Genomic DNA, 22,935 nt, shown 5'->3' with positions numbered 1-22,935 from the left:
AGTTCCATAACTATCATTAGCCATTTGGTTGATATGATTAGAAAAACGCATAGCTGAATCCACCCATATAGGAAACTGTTTTTCTGGAAGTGGCTATTGATTTAAAGCAAAATTGTATTTTACAACCTCAGATGATTCACTTTCATTTGTAGGGAGCTCTCACTCCTCTTTTAAACATTTGTCCTCTCATTCTTTGCTGATACCTCTCTTTCATGTACACATGTGGCATTTAGATTACCAACAAAAATGTTGTGCCATGGAAGGTCAAGTATTGTTGATTTGTATTCCAAATTCATACACTTCCCTAGGCCATATATGCTATACATGCACTCCTGGATCACACCACTAAACCACCAATTTCCTATCTTTTTTTCCTTCTCTAAGACAAAATCAAATATTCAAGACAAGCAGCATACTAAAGCAAATACTGACTTGTCGATGCCAGTACCTTATTAGAAAAGACTAAGCAGCATTTACCTCTGAATTACCTAAGGTAGTCTTCTCAGACTAAGCACTTTCATTCTGTTCATGCTTCTGTAAGACAGCATTTACCTTCGAATTACCTAAGGTAGTCTTCTTAGACTAAGCACTTTCATTCTGTTCATGTTTCTGTAAGACAGCATTTACCTCTGAATTACCTAAGGTAGTCTTCTCAGACTAAGCACTTTCATTCTGTTCATGTTTCTGTAAGACAGCATTTACCTCTGAATTACCTAATGTAGCCTTCTCAGACTAAGCACTTTCATTCTGTTTATGTTTCTGTAAGACAGCATTTACCTCTGAATTACCTAAGGTAGTCTTCTCAGACTAAGCACTTTCATTCTGTTCATGTTTCTGTAAGACAGCATTTACCTCTGAATTACCTAAGGTAGTCTTCTCAGACTAAGCACTTTCATTCTGTTCATGTTTCTGTAAGACAGCATTTACCTCTGAATTACCTAAGGTAGTCTTCTCAGACTAAGCACTTTCATTCTGTTCATGTTTCTGTAAGACAGCATTTACCTCTGAATTACCTAAGGTAGTCTTCTCAGACTAAGCACTTTCATTCTGTTCATGTTTCTGTAAGACAGCATTTATCTCTGAATTACCTAAGGTAGTCTTCTCAGACTAAGCACTTTCATTCTGTTCATGTTTCTGTAAGACAGCATTTACCTCTGAATTACCTAAGGTAGTCTTCTCAGACTAAGCACTTTCATTCTGTTCATGTTTCTGTAAGACAGCAATTACCTTTGAATTACCTAAGGTAGTCTTCTCAGACTAAGCACTTTCATTCTGTTCATGTTTCTGTAAGACAGCATTTACCTCTGAATTACCTAAGGTAGTCTTCTCAGACTAAACACTTTCATTCTGTTCATGTTTCTGTAAGACAGCATTTACCTCTGAATTACCTAAGGTAGTCTTCTCAGACTAAGCACTTTCATTCTGTTCATGTTTCTGTAAGACAGCATTTACCTCTGAATTACCTAAGGTAGTCTTCTCAGACTAAGCACTTTCATTCTGTTCATGCTTCTGTAAGACAGCATTTAAATCTGAATTACCTAAGGTAGTCTTCTCAGACTAAGCACTTTCATTCTGTTCATGTTTCTGTAAGACAGCATTTACCTCTGAATTACCTAAGGTAGTTTTCTCAGACTAAGCACTTTCATTCTGTTCATGTTTCTGTAAGACAGCATTTACCTCTGAATTACCTAAGGTAGTCTTCTCAGACTAAGCACTTTCATTCTGTTCATGTTTCTGTAAGACAGCATTTACCTCTGAATTACCTAAGGTAGCCTTCTCAGACTAAGCAATTTCATTCTGTTCCTGTTTCTGTAAGACAGCATTTACCTCTGAATTACCTAAGGTAGTCTTTTCAGACTAAGCACTTTCATTCTGTTCCTGTTTCTGTAAGACAGCATTTACCTCTGAATTACCTAAGGTAGTCTTCTCAGACTAAGCACTTTCATTCTGTTCATGTTTCTGTAAGACAGCGTTTACCTCTGAATTACCTAAGGTAGTCTTCTCAGACTAAGCACTTTCATTCTGTTCATGTTTCTATAAGACGGCATTTACCTCTGAATTACCTAAGGTAGTCTTCTCAGACTAAGCACTTTCATTCTGTTCATGTTTCTGTAAGACAGCATTTACCTCTGAATTACCTAAGGTAGTCTTCTCAGACTAAGCACTTTCATTCTGTTCATGTTTCTGTAAGACAGCATTTACCTCTGAATTACCTAAGGTAGTCTTCTCAGACTAAGCACTTTCATTCTGTTCATGTTTCTGTAAGACAGCATTTACCTCTGAATTACCTAAGGTAGTCTTCTCAGACTAAGCACTTTCATTCTGTTCATGTTTCTGTAAGACAGCATTTACCTCTGAATTACCTAAGGTAGTCTTCTCAGACTAAGCACTTTCATTCTGTTCATGTTTCTGTAAGACAGCATTTACCTCTGAATTACCTAAGGTAGTCTTCTCAGACTAAGCACTTTCATTCTGTTCATGTTTCTGTAAGACAGCATTTACCTCTGAATTACCTAAGGTAGTCTTCTCAGACTAAGCACTTTCATTCTGTTCATGTTTCTGTAAGACAGCATTTACCTCTGAATTACCTAAGGTAGTCTTCTCAGACTAAGCACTTTCATTCTGTTCATGTTTCTGTAAGACAGCATTTACCTCTGAATTACCTAAGGTAGTCTTCTCAGACTAAGCACTTTCATTCTGTTCATGTTTCTGTAAGACAGCATTTACCTCTGAATTACCTAAGGTAGTCTTCTCAGACTAAGCACTTTCATTCTGTTCATGTTTCTGTAAGACAGCATTTACCTCTGAATTACCTAAGGTAGTCTTCTCAGACTAAGCACTTTCATTCTGTTCATGTTTCTGTAAGTCAGCATTTACCTCTGAATTATCTAAGGTAGTCTTCTCAGACTAAGCACTTTCATTCTGTTCATGTTTCTGTAAGACAGCATTTACCTCTGAATTACCTAAGGTAGTCTTCTCAGACTAAGCACTTTCATTCTGTTCATGTTTCTGTAAGACAGCATTTACCTCTGAATTACCTAAGGTAGTCTTCTCAGACTAAGCACTTTCATTCTGTTCATGTTTCTGTAAGACAGCATTTACCTCTGAATTACCTAAGGTAGTCTTCTCAGACTAAGCACTTTCATTCTGTTCATGTTTCTGTAAGACAGCATTTACCTCTGAATTACCTAAGGTAGTCTTCTCAGACTAAGCACTTTCATTCTGTTCATGTTTCTGTAAGACAGCATTTACCTCTGAATTACCTAAGGTAGTCTTCTCAGACTAAGCACTTTCATTCTGTTCATGTTTCTGTAAGACAGAATTTACCTCTGAATTACCTAAGGTAGTCTTCTCAGACTAAGCACTTTCATTCTGTTCATGTTTCTGTAAGACAGCATTTACCTCTGAATTACCTAAGGTAGTCTTCTCAGACTAAGCACTTTCATTCTGTTCATGTTTCTGTAAGACAGCATTTACCTCTGAATTACCTAAGGTAGTCTTCTCAGACTAAGCACTTTCATTCTGTTCATGTTTCTGTAAGACAGCATTTACCTCTGAATTACCTAAGGTAGTCTTCTCAGACTAAGCACTTTCATTCTGTTCATGTTTCTGTAAGACAGCATTTACCTCTGAATTACCTAAGGTAGTCTTCTCAGACTAAGCACTTTCATTCTGTTCATGTTTCTGTAAGACAGCATTTACCTCTGAATTACCTAAGGTAGTCTTCTCAGACTAAGCACTTTCATTCTGATCATGTTTCTGTAAGACAGCATTTACCTCTGAATTACCTAAGGTAGTCTTCTCAGCCTAAACACTTTCATTCTGTTCATGTTTCTGTAAGACTGCATTTACCTCTGAATTACCTAAGGTAGTCTTCTCAGACTAAGCACTTTCATTCTGTTCATGTTTCTGTAAGACAGCATTTACCTCTGAATTACCTAAGGTAGTCTTCTCAGACTAAGCACTTTCATTCTGTTCATGTTTCTGTAAGACAGCATTTACCTCTGAATTACCTAAGGTAGTCTTCTCAGACTAAGCACTTTCATTCTGTTCATGTTTCTGTAAGACAGCATTTACCTCTGAATTACCTAAGGTAGTCTTCTCAGACTAAGCACTTTCATTCTGTTCATGTTTCTGTAAGACAGCATTTACCTCTGAATTACCTAAGGTAGTCTTCTCAGACTAAGCACTTTCATTCTGTTCATGTTTCTGTAAGACAGCATTTACCTCTGAATTACCTAAGGTAGTCTTCTCAGACTAAGCACTTTCATTCTGTTCATGTTTCTGTAAGACAGCATTTACCTCTGAATTACCTAAGGTAGTCTTCTCAGACTAAGCACTTTCATTCTGTTCATGTTTCTGTAAGACAGCATTTACCTCTGAATTACCTAAGGTAGTCTTCTCAGACTAAGCACTTTCATTCTGTTCATGTTTCTGTAAGACAGCATTTACCTCTGAATTACCTAAGGTAGTCTTCTCAGACTAAGCACTTTCATTCTGTTCATGTTTCTGTAAGACAGCATTTACCTCTGAATTACCTAAGGTAGTCTTCTCAGACTAAGCACTTTCATTCTGTTCATGTTTCTGTAAGACAGCATTTACCTCTGAATTACCTAAGGTAGTCTTCTCAGACTAAGCACTTTCATTCTGTTCATGTTTCTGTAAGACAGCATTTACCTCTGAATTACCTAAGGTAGTCTTCTCAGACTAAGCACTTTCATTCTGTTCATGTTTCTGTAAGACAGCATTTACCTCTGAATTACCTAAGGTAGTCTTCTCAGACTAAGCACTTTCATTCTGTTCATGTTTCTGTAAGACAGCATTTACCTCTGAATTACCTAAGGTAGTCTTCTCAGACTAAGCACTTTCATTCTGTTCATGTTTCTGTAAGACAGCATTTACCTCTGAATTACCTAAGGTAGTCTTCTCAGACTAAGCACTTTCATTCTGTTCATGTTTCTGTAAGACAGCATTTACCTCTGAATTACCTAAGGTAGTCTTCTCAGACTAAGCACTTTCATTCTGTTCATGTTTCTGTAAGACAGCATTTACCTCTGAATTACCTAAGGTAGTCTTCTCAGACTAAGCACTTTCATTCTGTTCATGTTTCTGTAAGACAGCATTTACCTCTGAATTACCTAAGGTAGTCTTCTCAGACTAAGCACTTTCATTCTGTTCATGTTTCTGTAAGACAGCATTTACCTCTGAATTACCTAAGGTAGTCTTCTCAGACTAAGCACTTTCATTCTGTTCATGTTTCTGTAAGACAGCATTTACCTCTGAATTACCTAAGGTAGTCTTCTCAGACTAAGCACTTTCATTCTGTTCATGTTTCTGTAAGACAGCATTTACCTCTGAATTACCTAAGGTAGTCTTCTCAGACTAAGCACTTTCATTCTGTTCATGTTTCTGTAAGACAGCATTTACCTCTGAATTACCTAAGGTAGTCTTCTCAGACTAAGCACTTTCATTCTGTTCATGTTTCTGTAAGACAGCATTTACCTCTGAATTACCTAAGGTAGTCTTCTCAGACTAAGCACTTTCATTCTGTTCATGTTTCTGTAAGACAGCATTTACCTCTGAATTACCTAAGGTAGTCTTCTCAGACTAAGCACTTTCATTCTGTTCATGTTTCTGTAAGACAGCATTTACCTCTGAATTACCTAAGGTAGTCTTCTCAGACTAAGCACTTTCATTCTGTTCATGTTTCTGTAAGACAGCATTTACCTCTGAATTACCTAAGGTAGTCTTCTCAGACTAAGCACTTTCATTCTGTTCATGTTTCTGTAAGACAGCATTTACCTCTGAATTACCTAAGGTAGTCTTCTCAGACTAAGCACTTTCATTCTGTTCATGTTTCTGTAAGACAGCATTTACCTCTGAATTACCTAAGGTAGTCTTCTCAGACTAAGCACTTTCATTCTGTTCATGTTTCTGTAAGACAGCATTTACCTCTGAATTACCTAAGGTAGTCTTCTCAGACTAAGCACTTTCATTCTGTTCATGTTTCTGTAAGACAGCATTTACCTCTGAATTACCTAAGGTAGTCTTCTCAGACTAAGCACTTTCATTCTGTTCATGTTTCTGTAAGACAGCATTTACCTCTGAATTACCTAAGGTAGTCTTCTCAGACTAAGCACTTTCATTCTGTTCATGTTTCTGTAAGACAGCATTTACCTCTGAATTACCTAAGGTAGTCTTCTCAGACTAAGCACTTTCATTCTGTTCATGTTTCTGTAAGACAGCATTTACCTCTGAATTACCTAAGGTAGTCTTCTGAGACTAACCACTGTCATTCTGGTCATGTTTCTGTAAGACAGCATTTACCTCTGAATTACCTAAGGTAGTCTTCTCAGACTAAGCACTTTCATTCTGTTCATGTTTCTGTAAGACAGCATTTACCTCTGAATTACCTAAGGTAGTCTTCTCAGACTAAGCACTTTCATTCTGTTCATGTTTCTGTAAGACAGCATTTACCTCTGAATTACCTAAGGTAGTCTTCTCAGACTAAGCACTTTCATTCTGTTCATGTTTCTGTAAGACAGCATTTACCTCTGAATTACCTAAGGTAGTCTTCTCAGACTAAGCACTTTCATTCTGTTCATGTTTCTGTAAGACAGCATTTACCTCTGAATTACCTAAGGTAGTCTTCTCAGACTAAGCACTTTCATTCTGTTCATGTTTCTGTAAGACAGCATTTACCTCTGAATTACCTAAGGTAGTCTTCTCAGACTAAGCACTTTCATTCTGTTCATGTTTCTGTAAGACAGCATTTACCTCTGAATTACCTAAGGTAGTCTTCTCAGACTAAGCACTTTCATTCTGTTCATGTTTCTGTAAGACAGCATTTACCTCTGAATTACCTAAGGTAGTCTTCTCAGACTAAGCACTTTCATTCTGTTCATGCTTCTGTAAGACAGCATTTACCTCTGAATTACCTAAGGTAGTCTTCTCAGACTAAGCACTTTCATTCTGTTCATGTTTCTGTAAGACAGCATTTACCTCTGAATTACCTAAGGTAGTCTTCTCAGACTAAGCACTTTCATTCTGTTCATGTTTCTGTAAGACAGCATTTACCTCTGAATTACCTAAGGTAGTCTTCTCAGACTAAGCACTTTCATTCTGTTCATGTTTCTGTAAGACAGCATTTACCTCTGAATTACCTAAGGTAGTCTTCTCAGACTAAGCACTTTCATTCTGTTCATGTTTCTGTAAGACAGCATTTACCTCTGAATTACCTAAGGTAGTCTTCTCAGACTAAGCACTTTCATTCTGTTCATGTTTCTGTAAGACAGCATTTACCTCTGAATTACCTAAGGTAGTCTTTTCAGACTAAGCACTTTCATTCTGTTCATGTTTCTGTAAGACAGCATTTACCTCTGAATTACCTAAGGTAGTCTTCTCAGACTAAGCACTTTCATTCTGTTCATGTTTCTGTAAGACAGCATTTACCTCTGAATTACCTAAGGTAGTCTTCTCAGACTAAGCACTTTCATTCTGTTCATGTTTCTGTAAGACAGCATTTACCTCTGAATTACCTAAGGTAGTCTTCTCAGACTAAGCACTTTCATTCTGTTCATGTTTCTGTAAGACAGCATTTACCTCTGAATTACCTAAGGTAGTCTTCTCAGACTAAGCACTTTCATTCTGTTCATGTTTCTGTAAGACAGCATTTACCTCTGAATTACCTAAGGTAGTCTTCTCAGACTAAGCACTTTCATTCTGTTCATGTTTCTGTAAGACAGCATTTACCTCTGAATTACCTAAGGTAGTCTTCTCAGACTAAGCACTTTCATTCTGTTCATGTTTCTGTAAGACAGCATTTACCTCTGAATTACCTAAGGTAGTCTTCTCAGACTAAGCACTTTCATTCTGTTCATGTTTCTGTAAGACTGCATTTACCTCTGAATTACCTAAGGTAGTCTTCTCAGACTAAGCACTTTCATTCTGTTCATGTTTCTGTAAGACAGCATTTACCTCTGAATTACCTAAGGTAGTCTTCTCAGACTAAGCACTTTCATTCTGTTCATGTTTCTGTAAGACAGCATTTACCTCTGAATTACCTAAGGTAGTCTTCTCAGACTAAGCACTTTCATTCTGTTCATGTTTCTGTAAGACAGCATTTACCTCTGAATTACCTAAGGTAGTCTTCTCAGACTAAGCACTTTCATTCTGTTCATGTTTCTGTAAGACAGCATTTACCTCTGAATTACCTAAGGTAGTCTTCTCAGACTAAGCACTTTCATTCTGTTCATGTTTCTGTAAGACAGCATTTACCTCTGAATTACCTAAGGTAGTCTTCTCAGACTAAGCACTTTCATTCTGTTCATGTTTCTGTAAGACAGCATTTACCTCTGAATTACCTAAGGTAGTCTTCTCAGACTAAGCACTTTCATTCTGTTCATGTTTCTGTAAGACAGCATTTACCTCTGAATTACCTAAGGTAGTCTTCTCAGACTAAGCACTTTCATTCTGTTCATGTTTCTGTAAGACAGCATTTACCTCTGAATTACCTAAGGTAGTCTTCTCAGACTAAGCACTTTCATTCTGTTCATGTTTCTGTAAGACAGCATTTACCTCTGAATTACCTAAGGTAGTCTTCTCAGACTAAGCACTTTCATTCTGTTCATGTTTCTGTAAGACAGCATTTACCTCTGAATTACCTAAGGTAGTCTTCTCAGACTAAGCACTTTCATTCTGTTCATGTTTCTGTAAGACAGCATTTACCTCTGAATTACCTAAGGTAGTCTTCTCAGACTAAGCACTTTCATTCTGTTCATGTTTCTGTAAGACAGCATTTACCTCTGAATTACCTAAGGTAGTCTTCTCAGACTAAGCACTTTCATTCTGTTCATGTTTCTGTAAGACAGCATTTACCTCTGAATTACCTAAGGTAGTCTTCTCAGACTAAGCACTTTCATTCTGTTCATGTTTCTGTAAGACAGCATTTACCTCTGAATTACCTAAGGTAGTCTTCTCAGACTAAGCACTTTCATTCTGTTCATGTTTCTGTAAGACAGCATTTACCTCTGAATTACCTAAGGTAGTCTTCTCAGACTAAGCACTTTCATTCTGTTCATGTTTCTGTAAGACAGAATTTACCTCTGAATTACCTAAGGTAGTCTTCTCAGACTAAGCACTTTCATTCTCTTCCTGTTTCTGTAAGACAGAATTTACCTCTGAATTACTAAGGTAGTCTTCTCAGACTAAGCACTTTCATTCTGTTCATGTTTCTGTAAGACAGCATTTACCTCTGAATTACCTAAGGTAGTCTTCTCAGACTAAGCACTTTCATTCTGTTCATGTTTCTGTAAGACTGCATTTACCTCTGAATTACCTAAGGTAGTCTTCTCAGACTAAGCACTTTCATTCTGTTCATGTTTCTGTAAGACAGCATTTACCTCTGAATTACCTAAGGTAGTCTTCTCAGACTAAGCACTTTCATTCTGTTCATGTTTCTGTAAGACAGAATTTACCTCTGAATTACCTAAGGTAGTCTTCTCAGACTAAGCACTTTCATTCTGTTCCTGTTTCTGTAAGACAGAATTTACCTCTGAATTACCTAAGGTAGTCTTCTCAGACTAAGCACTTTCATTCTGTTCATGTTTCTGTAAGACAGCATTTACCTCTGAATTACCTAAGGTAGTCTTCTCAGACTAAGCACTTTCATTCTGTTCATGTTTCTGTAAGACAGCATTTACCTCTGAATTACCTAAGGTAGCCTTCTCAGACTAAGCACTTTCATTCTGTTCATGTTTCTGTAAGACAGCATTTACCTCTGAATTACCTAAGGTAGTCTTCTCAGACTAAGCACTTTCATTCTGTTCATGTTTCTGTAAGACTGCATTTACCTCTGAATTACCTAAGGTAGTCTTCTCAGACTAAGCACTTTCATTCTGTTCATGTTTCTGTAAGACTGCATTTACCTCTGAATTACCTAAGGTAGTCTTCTCAGACTAAGCACTTTCATTCTGTTCATGTTTCTGTAAGACAGCATTTACCTCTGAATTACCTAAGGTAGTCTTCTCAGACTAAGCACTTTCATTCTGTTCCTGTTTCTGTAAGACATAATTTACCTCTGAATTACCTAAGGTAGTCTTCTCAGACTAAACACTTTCATTCTGTTCATGTTTCTGTAAGACTGCATTTACCTCTGAATTACCTAAGGTAGTCTTCTCAGACTAAGCACTTTCATTCTGTTCATGTTTCTGTAAGACAGCATTTACCTCTGAATTACCTAAGGTAGTCTTCTCAGAATAAGCACTTTCATTCTGTTCATGTTTCTGTAAGACAGAATTTACCTCTGAATTACCTAAGGTAGTCTTCTCAGACTAAGCACTTTCATTCTGTTCCTGTTTCTGTAAGACAGAATTTACCTCTGAATTACCTAAGGTAGTCTTCTCAGACTAAGCACTTTCATTCTGTTCATGTTTCTGTAAGACAGCATTTACCTCTGAATTACCTAAGGTAGCCTTCTCAGACTAAGCACTTTCATTCTGTTCATGTTTCTGTAAGATAGCATTTACCTCTGAATTACCTAAGGTAGTCTTCTCAGACTAAGCACTTTCATTCTGTTCATGTTTCTGTAAGACTGCATTTACCTCTGAATTACCTAAGGTAGTCTTCTCAGACTAAGCACTTTCATTCTGTTCATGTTTCTGTAAGACTGCATTTACCTCTGAATTACCTAAGGTAGTCTTCTCAGACTAAGCACTTTCATTCTGTTCATGTTTCTGTAAGACAGCATTTACCTCTGAATTACCTAAGGTAGTCTTCTCAGACTAAGCACTTTCATTCTGTTCCTGTTTCTGTAAGACAGCATTTACCTCTGAATTACCTAAGGTAGTCTTCTCAGACTAAGCACTTTCATTCTGTTCATGTTTCTGTAAGACAGCATTTACCTCTGAATTACCTAAGGTAGTCTTCTCAGACTAAGCACTTTCATTCTGTTCATGTTTCTGTAAGACAGCATTTACCTCTGAATTACCTAAGGTAGTCTTCTCAGACTAAGCACTTTCATTCTGTTCATGTTTCTGTAAGACTGCATTTACCTCTGAATTACCTAAGGTAGTCTTCTCAGACTAAGCACTTTCATTCTGTTCATGTTTCTGTAAGACTGCATTTACCTCTGAATTACCTAAGGTAGTCTTCTCAGACTAAGCACTTTCATTCTGTTCATGTTTCTGTAAGACAGCATTTACCTCTGAATTACCTAAGGTAGTCTTCTCAGACTAAGCACTTTCATTCTGTTCCTGTTTCTGTAAGACATAATTTACCTCTGAATTACCTAAGGTAGTCTTCTCAGACTAAACACTTTCATTCTGTTCATGTTTCTGTAAGACTGCATTTACCTCTGAATTACCTAAGGTAGTCTTCTCAGACTAAGCACTTTCATTCTGTTCATGTTTCTGTAAGACAGCATTTACCTCTGAATTACCTAAGGTAGTCTTCTCAGACTAAGCACTTTCATTCTGTTCATGTTTCTGTAAGACAGAATTTTCCCCTGAATTACCTAAGGTAGTCTTCTCAGACTAAGCACTTTCATTCTGTTCCTGTTTCTGTAAGACAGAATTTACCTCTGAATTACCTAAGGTAGTCTTCTCAGACTAAGCACTTTCATTCTGTTCATGTTTCTGTAAGACAGCATTTACCTTCGAATTACCTAAGGTAGTCTTCTCAGACTAAGCACTTTCATTCTGTTCATGTTTCTGTAAGACAGCATTTACCTCTGAATTACCTAAGGTAGCCTTCTCAGACTAAGCACTTTCATTCTGTTCATGTTTCTGTAAGACAGCATTTACCTCTGAATTACCTAAGGTAGTCTTCTCAGACTAAGCACTTTCATTCTGTTCATGTTTCTGTAAGACTGCATTTACCTCTGAATTACCTAAGGTAGTCTTCTCAGACTAAGCACTTTCATTCTGTTCATGTTTCTGTAAGACTGCATTTACCTCTGAATTACCTAAGGTAGTCTTCTCAGACTAAGCACTTTCGTTCTGTTCATGTTTCTGTAAGACAGCATTTACCTCTGAATTACCTAAGGTAGTCTTCTCAGACTAAGCACTTTCATTCTGTTCATGTTTCTGTAAGACTGCATTTACCTCTGAATTACCTAAGGTAGTCTTCTCAGACTAAGCACTTTCATTCTGTTCATGTTTCTGTAAGACAGCATTTACCTCTGAATTACCTAAGGTAGTCTTCTCAGACTAAGCACTTTCATTCTGTTCATGTTTCTGTAAGACTGCATTTACCTCTGAATTACCTAAGGTAGTCTTCTCAGACTAAGCACTTTCATTCTGTTCATGTTTCTGTAAGACAGCATTTACCTCTGAATTACCTAAGGTAGTCTTCTCAGACTAAGCACTTTCATTCTGTTCCTGTTTCTGTAAGACATAATTTACCTCTGAATTACCTAAGGTAGTCTTCTCAGACTAAACACTTTCATTCTGTTCATGTTTCTGTAAGACTGCATTTACCTCTGAATTACCTAAGGTAGTCTTCTCAGACTAAGCACTTTCATTCTGTTCATGTTTCTGTAAGACAGCATTTACCTCTGAATTACCTAAGGTAGTCTTCTCAGACTAAGCACTTTCATTCTGTTCATGTTTCTGTAAGACATAATTTACCTCTGAATTACCTAAGGTAGTCTTCTCAGACTAAGCACTTTCATTCTGTTCATGTTTCTGTAAGACTGCATTTACCTCTGAATTACCTAAGGTAGTCTTCTCAGACTAAGCACTTTCATTCTGTTCATGTTTCTGTAAGACAGCATTTACCTCTGAATTACCTAAGGTAGTCTTCTCAGACTAAGCACTTTCATTCTGTTCCTGTTTCTGTAAGACATAATTTACCTCTGAATTACCTAAGGTAGTCTTCTCAGACTAAACACTTTCATTCTGTTCATGTTTCTGTAAGACTGCATTTACCTCTGAATTACCTAAGGTAGTCTTCTCAGACTAAGCACTTTCATTCTGTTCATGTTTCTGTAAGACAGCATTTACCTCTGAATTACCTAAGGTAGTCTTCTCAGACTAAGCACTTTCATTCTGTTCCTGTTTCTGTAAGACATAATTTACCTCTGAATTACCTAAGGTAGTCTTCTCAGACTAAGCACTTTCATTCTGTTCATGTTTCTGTAAGACTGCATTTACCTCTGAATTACCTAAGGTAGTCTTCTCAGACTAAGCACTTTCATTCTGTTCATGTTTCTGTAAGACTGCATTTACCTCTGAATTACCTAAGGTAGTCTTCTCAGACTAAGCACTTTCATTCTGTTCATGTTTCTGTAAGACTGCATTTACCTCTGAATTACCTAAGGTAGTCTTCTCAGACTAAGCACTTTCATTCTGTTCATGTTTCTGTAAGACAGCATTTACCTCTGAATTACCTAAGGTAGTCTTCTCAGACTAAGCACTTTCATTCTGTTCATGTTTTTGTAAGACAGCATTTACCTTCGAATTACCTAAGGTAGTCTTCTCAGACTAAGCACTTTCATTCTGTTCATGTTTCTGTAAGACAGCATTTACCTCTGAATTACCTAAGGTAGTCTTCTCAGACTAAGCACTTTCATTCTGTTCCTGTTTCTGTAAGACATAATTTACCTCTGAATTACCTAAGGTAGTCTTCTCAGACTAAGCACTTTCATTCTGTTCATGTTTCTGTAAGACTGCATTTACCTCTGAATTACCTAAGGTAGTCTTCTCAGACTAAGCACTTTCATTCTGTTCATGTTTCTGTAAGACAGAATTTACCTCTGAATTACCTAAGGTAGTCTTCTCAGACTAAGCACTTTCATTCTGTTCATGTTTCTGTAAGACAGCATTTACCTCTGAATTACCTAAGGTAGTCTTCTCAGACTAAGCACTTTCATTCTGTTCATGTTTCTGTAAGACTGCATTTACCTCTGAATTACCTAAGGTAGTCTTCTCAGACTAAGCACTTTCATTCTGTTCCTGTTTCTGTAAGACATAATTTACCTCTGAATTACCTAAGGTAGTCTTCTCAGACTAAACACTTTCATTCTGTTCATGTTTCTGTAAGACTGCATTTACCTCTGAATTACCTAAGGTAGTCTTCTCAGACTAAGCACTTTCATTCTGTTCATGTTTCTGTAAGACAGCATTTACCTCTGAATTACCTAAGGTAGTCTTCTCAGACTAAGCACTTTCATTCTGTTCATGTTTCTGTAAGACAGCATTTACCTCTGAATTACCTAATGTAGCCTTCTCAGACTAAGCACTTTCATTCTGTTCATGTTTCTGTAAGACAGCATTTACCTCTGTATTACCTAAGGTAGTCTTCTCAGACTAAGCACTTTCATTCTGTTCATGTTTCTGTAAGACAGAATTTACCTCTGAATTACCTAAGGTAGTCTTCTCAGACTAAGCACTTTCATTCTGTTCATGTTTCTGTAAGACTGCATTTACCTCTGAATTACCTAAGGTAGTCTTCTCACACTACAGGCTACAACCCCATTATATGACTCAGCTAGGTTTGTACTGCCTTGTTTCCACTGATACAGGATTTCAGACACAGAATGAATGCCAAACCAGTGAGAGATTATAAGTCTGATAATTCTGTACCAGAGAGACACCGATTATCAGTCTTTAAGAACATTTTTGTATGTCTGGAGAAAAGAATAGTTTAGATAAACATTATTTTGTCAAGGCTATTATTTTATTGAATATGGATATAGATTTCTTGAAACATTTAAATTGTTTATAATATTGCCCTCTAGAGCAACTAACAGTTGAGACCTAGATATGGTAACTGGTAACAAATGTGCACTATGTCAGAAATGCATAGTTTGTTTGATGATTTCCTTCTGATTCACTAAATAATGACTTCAGTTTCTTAACTCTTAACATGTTAATTCTGAATGAAAGACTATTGTAATATTATTTAACTGGTGGGAACATCTATTTTTATTCCTGCAAAGACAAAGGATAATTTCATATTTCATTTCTAGTTTTAATACTAATAACCATACCATATGCAATTGAATAAGGTCTTATATTCAACATGTTAACATTAACACATGGTTTTGTGTTTATTAATGTTACTCTACAAAGGTCCCACTTAGAATTTTGCCTGATAACATTTATACATATGTACTCTCATTTCAGGACAGCCAAATCGCTTCCTATTTCTTTTCTTTCATTTCTTCTTCTACTTCTTCGTATATTCATTTTTCTTCCTTATCCATGTTAGCAAAAACCCAGTTCTGTATATTATACTAAATGATCATAACAAGCCTCACTGCTGTTTTATATTGAGATTACCCAGCTATTGTATCCACACATATCCCTTTCACAGTTTGGAGGCATCCACACATTTAAGCTAGCAGCTTAATTTTGAAATATCTGATTTTCCGTAGTATAACACCACGATTGGCCATTTTTCCACCATTACATTTTTAAGAAAAATCTCTCAAATATAATTTTGTTTTCATTTTCTTATTATTTTAACTAATGTTTCAGTGCATAGTTATCATATTTATTTAATATAACTTCTTTCCCCTTGGCTTTTTCCCCTTCCTAAATGAACACTGATATTCCATGTTATTGTTTGGGAAGAGCATACTCTTTTTGGTATGCCATGTTCCTTGCTTGTCATGTAATGTTTCTTGCTGATACACACCCAAACTCAAACACATTCATCTCTCTCTCTCTCTCTCTCTCTCTCTCTCTCTCTCTCTCAAGTTCTCTGCCTCCCTATTCATAGTTCTAAACATCGGAATAGCACATTCAGATTTTTTCACATTTTTTGAAATCTTTGCTTTAGCTGCTAGCTGCTGGGAAAGAATTGACATATTCTCTTTTCTTTCTATATGCAAAACTGGATATTATAGTGTTTTGTCTGTTGTCAGTGGCTTTTTAACTTCTGATGAAAGACTAAATTAGTCCCAAAACTATGCTGGTTCAATAAGATGTGTCATATTACTTCTGTGTTACAATATTTTCCATTCAGGAATAACACATTTAATCCAATATCATGTGAGTGGATAGTGCAGGAAATGACCATTATTTCTGACTCATTCTCCCTATCCATTCTCTTTTAATGTTTCATTTGTAAAGGGATATCTTTAAGATATTCATCATGGGCAAATATTAAATTAATCAAGCATGCAGTTCTGTTCTTATTATTCATATCATTATTGTTTTAATCAAAATATGTAGGAAATATTAAATGCTACGCATTGTGTGGCTGTTTATTTTAACTTGGTCAACTCACAAGTACAAATAGTGTTTAACTGTAGCTGGAAGTAGAACTCAGTTGGACATTATTAATACACCCAGGTACAAAAAGCAACATTATGATAAACCATGAAGCAACTGATTACTTATAGAACATTCTCTGATTGGAAAGTACTGATATTTCACATTCCTGCCCTTGCAGAAGTCTGATACCTGACAGAAAGAAACACAAATAATGGTGATAGAGACAGTCCTTCAAGTTTTGTTGCTTTTCAGCACCCAGTTTGCTGAATATGGCTAACCAAACTTTGTGGATTTCTTTACAGATATTGCCAAAGTGTTTCTTGACACACAATGGCATTACTAGTCTCCATTTCCTATCACATGGGATTCAAATAAGTTAGTAATACTTGAGAGACTTACGAACTGGTCCAGAGGGGTATGAAAAAATAGAATTAGCATCACCATTCAGTACAAAGACAATTAAAGATATTAACTGAATACAATTACTCCAGGAGTAGGGGACCAGTACAAATATTCAAAACAATATTAGAAATAAGCTCCAGGACAGTCTTAATATAAAAAGTGAAGTTACCCTAGTCCAGTTTCATCTGAAATATTATTTCTCCCCAAATTGTAAAAATTCAACTGCAAAGTAATATAAGTCAAGTAATAGGCGATGAGGAGTTGTCAAGTAATAGGCGATGAGGAGTTATCAAGTTATTGGACCCCAGTATGTGGAAAAAGGTCCAGTCCTTGGAAAAAATAGAAATACTGTGAAATTAGTCTGGTCACATTTTCAGTCCATTTAAGGGGACGCTACGCTCCAAGTTCAAAGTGTTATAGATAACTATGCTATGAAGATTAATGTATTAATATAATTAGGACATTCTAAGATCTGCCTAAATTTACTGCAGCTGTAGCATTTCAATGTCCCTCACGGGAAACTGTCTTCTGCCCTCCATAATCAATATAAATAAAGCCTTTCCAAAATTTTACCCCAGCACCAAAAAAGAGCAAGGACTTTCATCATCATCATCATCAAACCTGTTTTTCCCATTTTCTACATGGGGTTCGGGTGTCATGTCAATGGTCATCATAGAATCATAGGATCATAGGAGATTACTAGGCTAATGAGCCTGGGGTCCTTACAAGCCTAGCCAAGAGTATATCCCCCACCCCAAAAAAAGAAAAAAGAAAAAAAAAACCCTCTGTTCAGTGCCACTATCCTGCCTTTTTCGACACTCATGCCTGACTGCTGCAGGTCTTTTCCCACACAATCCATCTACCACTTTGAGCTTTAGTTATGGCTGAAAATGGTGTGCAAATAGTAAATTAATAAGCAAACAAACAAAGAAAGAAATAACTAATAAAATAAAGCATTCTTTCAAATGCGTACATCTTTTTTCATCAATAAATGTTTCTCATAAAAGGTTCACTATTTCTGAATAGGGATTCAAAAGCTTGCTTTTATTCTAATGTATTTGTTTTATTGAGTATACTTTATTGAGTGTGTAGCTGGCATAGACATTGACCTGTTTAGAGTCTCAGATTTCTCTAATGAAGTCTTGCGTAATAAAGCAAAATGCTACTCCTGTTTATGGTTCCTATTTTTTCATGTTGTATTTTATTGCACCACTTTTTTAAAACAGTGTGAAATGATTTGGACATTGATTTTCAACTTTTTTAAATCTATAACCTAGATAAGTAAACAGCGTCCCTCTGTGGGGTTTTTTCATAGTCCCATGCTTCACAATGTATAAATGTAGTGTAGGAATAGCATCACTACACCTGTGTTTAAACAAGCAACTATGTGCAAGAGGCCCTGCTTATTGGGGTTCTCACTTTCTGAGGGAATGCCCAGGATAGTCACATCTTAATCTGTGTAAACTCATATGGAAAGAGTTTAGTTATACCGGAAAATGGCTCAGCTGTTGTGAACTTGCTTCACATGTACACAGATGCACAATTGCTGTCATCTAATTTCAGCAGCTGGCAGTGAGTGTAGAGCAGCATGGATCTCTCAAGAACGTTCCATAAGAAATTGCTCTAGTTATGGCTCAACAGCACTGTTAGCTGTTTACAAAATCTTTTTAAAGACAAGAATTCACTCTGATTGTCCGCTTTTATGAATGCCATGTTCTTGTTTTTATAAGTATGGAAATTGTGAAGACAGGACAGCCTGAAAGAGGGACAAGTGAAACATAAAAGGAACACATTAGGAGGGTTGAGATAGAAAAGGTGGGAGAGGATTTGTTTGGGGGGGGGGGGCAGGGACAAACCCTCATTTTTCCAAATATTTTTTATAAGGCAATTTGTGGAAGGAATAAGGGCAGACTGTGTAGGATAGAGGGTTAAAGAACAGTTAAAAATGTTTTTATTAGATAATCATATAAGACAAGACAGACAGGAGCAGCATGCTGGGCTGAAAAGTGAAGCGGGAGACAACACATACAAATGGATTGACACAAAGGGGATAGCACTGAGGACTTTGCACACAGTATTAAACCAGTCCAGAGAGTTTCAACTATTTCTCTGTCCTGAGGGTCCTAGGTGGGGTATCTCTAATGTTTTGGGGGTCAAGGCCTTGATGACTTGGTGGTCCGAGACAACTGGTACAGCAATTCTGGCATTGGCTGACAGAGACCTTATTGATCCCACCACCAGTCCACTAGCCTCTCTACTGCACCCACAACCAAAATGTGAAACTCAGGGTGCTGGCTTCCCTAGCACACCTCAGGGTACCCATAGGGGTATGGGGGGTCTGAACCATCAATCTTTTGCATGTATAATGCCTGCAGCAGGTGAAAGAAAATTGTGGTCTGTTTCTTGGACAAAGTTGGGTCATGACCCAAAGCATTCACAAGCTACATCTTATCTCTGCTAGTCTCAGATAAGAGTAAAGAGGTACATGCAAAACTGAGACTATCAGAATGTGTCATCACTCTGTCAGGCACCTTACACCCTGCACAGGATACTTCTAGGTGGAGGAAAGCAGATGCATTCTTGTACTACTTCCATGTGCAACTGTGATGCACCATCAGGTTGATGTTTGAGCAGTGCATTTGTGCTGCATAAGCACTTCACTGCTTATCCACAACAGTTGTAACTCAGCTGTGTCAGTAAAATCACTTACACATATGCACTATAATACAGTTCATAGAGTTAAGCCTGAAAATGCTTAATTTGCATAATAACTTCTTAAATTGGAGGAAGCTTTCAGCAAACCTTTTATGGTTCACCATTTTGACAGGTGCTGAGCTCAAAGTTTATGTGAAGGTAGAATAGAACAAATTATTAGAAAAAACTTTAACACGGGCACAGTTAGGCTAAAATGATAGGAAATAGGCTGTTAGTGCACTTGACTATAACATCTTCAGCAGTGGCCTCTGTTTTACTGGTAAGACAGGAAATTTTCCAGTAGCATTGTGCTTCTATGTTATTTGGGTTTAGAAACTGTCATATTCAGTGATGTGTTCACCACCATGATAAGTATATAACTTGTTTATGCAGACTGCGGTGTCTTGCAGTGGAAATGTTCAGGAACAATTTGCAGGCTACATTACTACAACTGAAGGAAAAAAATAAACTTTTTCTCATTCAATTTCCCCCACCCTACTAGCCCTGCTTCATAGGACATGTATTTTATCCTGTGTAGTCTTACATATTACACAGCTAGCTGACAAATGCATAACACATGGAAGAACCGAAAAAGAAAAAGGAAAAATCATTACAGCAGAGGGAACTCTCATGATCAAAAGTAATGCTTGCTGACATTTTCCTATTGTTCCATTCCTCAGTAAGATTATAGCCACATAATTGATTGCACGCAGATAGGGCAGGAATATGTAATTGCCAGCTTTTACTTTTAAGGGAAAATGCCACATCAAGGAGTAAGGCACCAAATCGACAACATCACTCCTAAAGAAAATCACATTCTCATGGAGGCACATACAATATATGGAAAACATCTTTTTTGGAAAATGAGGGCCAAAGTAGGAAAAGTGACTAAGCCATGTAGTCATGTTGTGGTTGACTTAAATCCTATGAGGATGACTCAAACCTTGGCGCAGCATAGGAAAAAAGCTAATGACTTGGTGAGCTGTGTGAAGAAATTAGACACTTTTATTTGTGTTAGCAAGTTTGGCTGAGTTTTTGTACATAATACTAGATTAACCTGTGTATTATATGCCAGCATGACTAGCTATGATATTGTAAATACGTTCTTACATGATGATTTATAATCTGTTCATACAATGACATTGATGCAGAGGGGATTGGTACAGAAATGATTCTTTGTCGCATTGACACCTGTACTTTCATGCACACAAAGCACCCACTTACTGGCAGCACAGAAGGTTAGTGTTTGGCTGGGATTGCTAATTTCATGCTAGGTTCACTCGCCATGTGTTTCCTCATCAGGTCCTCCATCAACATCAACTGTAGCTCCATCTCTGCAGACACTGCATGGTTAATGTGGATATCATACAAGTCATATAAATGTTGCTGGTTATATTAACCATGTTGTTACATATTTCCTGATAGAGTCACCAGCAGAAACAATCTCATGCTCTGCTGCAGTACAGCAGGCTAATTCTGAAAGCAAAATGGCTGTCAACAATGATGCCTTTATTCTCATTCTCACTACACAGCCTGAGAACAGTGACAGAGTTACAAATTATACTGGAAGGATAACAAACACTGCTTTAGGTTGGATCCACACACAACCACTTTATTTAAGCATAGATAAAAAAAGATTGAGCGTTTTCTTCCCTTTCCATAGGGATTTCTTCAGGATCTGATGAAATCCCTATGGAAAGGGAAGAAAGAGCTTGATCTTTTTTATGTATGTTTAAATAAAGTGGCGGTGTGTGGATCCAACCTAAAGCAGTGTTTGTTGGCTTTACTTTGTGGACTTTGACACTGCAGGGCCTGTTTTTTTTTCTTTTTATACTGGAAGGATGCCCTGCCTCATAGCAAATGGATTACCCCATAGGCAGTGACACAGGCTCATAGACTTAGCATAATGAGGGAATGACATTACAACAGGGGGACCACATAACCCAACACCAGTTTCATGTTTTTTTTTTCTTTTTTATACTTCCAAATTTGTACTTTGAATTTTTATACTTGTATAATTTTTTACTGTGGAGTGTTTTTTTTCCCCAGGTCTCTGCTGAAAATGGGCATTAGCTCAGATGGACTAACCCAGTTAACAAATGTCAAATAAATAAATAAATACGTATACATAGTAAAACCCTTGATGAGCAGGCAACCCTTTCTGAGGCAGAATTACCCATTTTATACCTGCACGCAGGGGTTATAGGTGAAAGCATCTCTCACAGCTAGCTCCAGAGACATGCAAAGCTTTGACTACCCAGCAGCAGATATGCCATGACTTAGTTCAGGTCCATGCTACTGCCACTTAGAGTCAAGTAGAGATGGTTACAGTGCTTCAGGGTGTACATGAGAAAATACACAAGCAATGTTTGATACCAGAGACAATATCATGATGATTCTTAATTATGGTTGAACACACTGTATCCATGTCAACATCCACCAGCACACTATTAAGGACTTACTAAACATCCACTGGGGACTCAGCTGGACGTGGACAAGGGAATATTCCCATATGTGCTGAATAAGTAGGCCAAACACCATATATATTCCAAGAAAGAGCAGCAGGCATTCATATGGATTCCTCGAAGATGAAGACAGATAGACTACGTAAAGCTTCCACATCATAGACTAGAACCTCTAATTCCAGATTAAGATCCCACAGCACTGTTAGATCAACATCAAGAGGTTCTCCTGCATGCAGTACATGACTCCATCATTGGTGGAATTAAGCATCACGTTCACATGCCAGCGCTCACACACAGTCTCTGGGACCATCACCATCCCTATCTTTGGGGGTTGTTGTGCATGACACCTTACAGATGTAAATGAAAATTTTAACATCAATAATACAGAAGCTACTCACCAGGAAGATGCTTTATAAACATGGGGAAATTGGGTATATTACTTTACATCTCATGTTCATTGCAGGTGAAATTCTTTAAACTGTTGCTGGAAGAAATAATAGAGACAACAGGCCACTGAGCATTGCATAAATGATGATGCCAAATACCATATGAGCAATAAATTTACTTATGATATGTGGAGAAACAGCTGATATGTGATGGAAGGTGGCCATGCACTAGTCAGCATAGCCCACAAGAAATACTTCAGGCATCAAGTATTATCTGTTTAACGTTGCACTGTCAAATAGGGAATGTCACAGCCCAAAGCTGTGGACTTGACACCACTACTTGTCCTGCACAGCCATAAGTTCATAGGTATGTACTAGGCTAGCTCCCCTTGCAGGCCATTTTAAGCCTAATCAATTTCCCTTTTGGTGCTTGAATTAACCAATCCAATTTCTTGTTACCCATTTTATGGTCACCAATTAAATATTATCCTTTGGGAGGATAGCTGGGGTGATACCATAAATGATTTGAGAGTATTCATGCATGGGATAACTCATTTAGGAGCTGCCTACATCCATAAGTAGTACAGGAGGCAGTCCTGGGGTAAATTTTCTGTTTCCCATCCATAAATCCAAGTTCTGCTTGAATATGAACAGGGATAAGTTTTATTTACATTGTTGAGGAGTCTGTGGAACAAAATCTTTATCCTCTGTGAGATATCCAGGGGTCCAGGAAAGTAAATAGTGTGGGAAGAAATAGCCAGGGAATTG

At 37.3% G+C, this 22,935-nt stretch overlaps 1 protein-coding gene across 1 annotated transcript in view; it reads right to left on the bottom strand.

The window, feature by feature from the left end:
* Positions 1-22,935, bottom strand: part of LOC122808300 (melatonin receptor type 1C-like) — a 54,721-nt gene that overhangs the window by 1,592 nt on the left and 30,194 nt on the right. The window lies entirely within an intron of this gene.

Source organism: Protopterus annectens, chromosome 8.part0 (assembly GCF_019279795.1).
Source record: "Protopterus annectens isolate FY-2018-M chromosome 8.part0, PAN1.0, whole genome shotgun sequence".
Taxonomy (NCBI): domain Eukaryota; kingdom Metazoa; phylum Chordata; order Ceratodontiformes; family Protopteridae; genus Protopterus; species Protopterus annectens.
The sequence above is the reverse complement of the archived record's forward strand: the minus strand, read 5'-3'. Positions and strand labels throughout refer to the sequence as shown.